Source organism: Theropithecus gelada, chromosome X (genome assembly GCF_003255815.1).
Source record: "Theropithecus gelada isolate Dixy chromosome X, Tgel_1.0, whole genome shotgun sequence".
In the NCBI taxonomy this organism is placed as follows: domain Eukaryota; kingdom Metazoa; phylum Chordata; class Mammalia; order Primates; family Cercopithecidae; genus Theropithecus; species Theropithecus gelada.
Genome location: NC_037689.1, coordinates 17,120,626 through 17,122,403, shown reverse-complemented (window position 1 = coordinate 17,122,403; position 1,778 = coordinate 17,120,626). Strand labels below are relative to the sequence as shown.

The 1,778-nt window shown below is 44.1% G+C and overlaps 1 non-coding gene across 1 annotated transcript; it reads right to left on the bottom strand.

Annotated features, from left to right (window-relative positions):
- Nucleotides 1–217: 217 nt before the first annotated feature.
- On the bottom strand, nt 218–324 carry LOC112616644. The gene has a single exon (XR_003117687.1). It is a non-coding gene; the product is annotated as a U6 spliceosomal RNA (small nuclear RNA).
- Nucleotides 325–1,778: the final 1,454 nt, after the last annotated feature.

The window sequence follows — 1,778 nt, the reverse complement described above, 5'->3', positions numbered from 1 at the left end:
ATGCCTATGTCCTGAATGATATTGCCTAGGTTTTCTTCTGGGGTTTTTATGGTTTTAGGTCTTACATTTAAGTCTTTAATCCATCTTGAGTTAATTTTTGTATCAGGTGTAAGGAAGGGGTCCAGTTTCAGTTTTCTGCATATGGCTAGCCAGTTTTCCCAACACCATTTATTAAATAGGGAATCCTTTCCCCATTGCTTATTTTTGTCAGGTTTGTAAAAATATGGAACACTTCACGAATTTGTGTGTCATCCTTGTGCAGGGGCCATACTAATCTTCTCTGTATCTTTCCAATCCTAGTATATGTGCTGCTGAAGCAAGCACAGATCCTCTTTTTTTCTTGCTATTTGAAATATTATTGCCATGAGCACTCATACCCATACAAATATTCTTATACATTTCTCCAATTATTTTCTGCATATAAATGTTTAAAACTGAGATTAATACATCAAAAAGCTCCTTGTAGGCCTTTGCGTTCATACCGCTTACCGTATTGCCCTCCAGAAAGGTGGTGCCCCCGTCTCCTGTAAGACAGTTCTGGCTTTACCACACTCTTCCCCTGAGCCTGCAATGACTTTTTATGCCAATAGAACAAGATAACAATTTCTGAGGATGGCGTTTGATCCATGATCTACAACGTGACCCCAAACCTCCTTTTCAATTTTGTTTTTATCTCAGAGGCAGTATTCACAGTGGTTAGGAACACATCTTTGGAAGAGGCTACTTGGCATTGAATCCTGAATCTACTGCTTTATAAATGAGTATTCCTACAAAAGTGACTGAGTCTCTCCCTGCCTTGATTTCCTTATCTCTGGGGGATGTGGTTCCATTAAAATTTGCGAGGGAGCTCATTTTTAGTTGTCAAATTTTCTTATGATTAAACATTGTGAGTATTATTTAAAAAGTCTTATAAATGTGAGTGGTTTGCCATCATCAGATGCCATGAGGACAATGAATCTGAGAGGCATGGAGGAGGCTGGCAGAGCAGCTTGGACAGAGGTGCTTAGGGTTGGGGAGGAGAGATGGCGAGGGCTGAGATGGTGGTGGTGAAAATGGCAAGGGAAAAGGAACCATGTGTAAGGATAAGCAGAGAAGGCTAGCAGAGGAAGGGCTTGGCTGCATGTGAATGTCCTGAGGGCTTGAGGCTCCCTTTCCAGTGTGCCTGCTGCTGCCCTCTGCCCACTATCCTTCCAAAGTCTGGCGAATGCTGCAGTTTACTTTCACTCTGCCTGTGGGGAAAATTTGGGGCTGTATTCAGCATGCTAGGGAGAGCTGAATTTTATTGCTAGCTCACTGCACCACTGGTTTTATCCCAGCTTCAAAAGTGTTCTTGAACAGCAAATGCCATTTGGATGAGACTGTCTTTCTCATCCTCCACCTTTGCTCTCCCTTTGCTCGTCTTTACTCTTTCATTACTGTATCTCTGGGTGTGTACCACAGGTAAGCACCATGGCACATGCTGTGGGGTACATATATAGGAGACAACATGAACTTCATTCTGCAAGGGACACAGAAGGGCATCTCCAATCAATCCCTCATGGCTTCTTTCCCCAGAAGACTTCAGAAATCACAGCTTTGACAAGGGAAGGAGGAAAGGAGACCGCTGGTTGTCGAATCCCTATTGCTACGTGCCAGGTAGCATGCTAGACACTCGTATTGTGGCGTGTCCCCCACCAGGTTACTTAAGGGTACATGCCAGCTGCTTAAGCCCTAAAGGCTAGGCTGGGAGCCAAGGCCATGTTACCCAGCTGAAGGACAGGTGTTCCCAAGAACCCAGA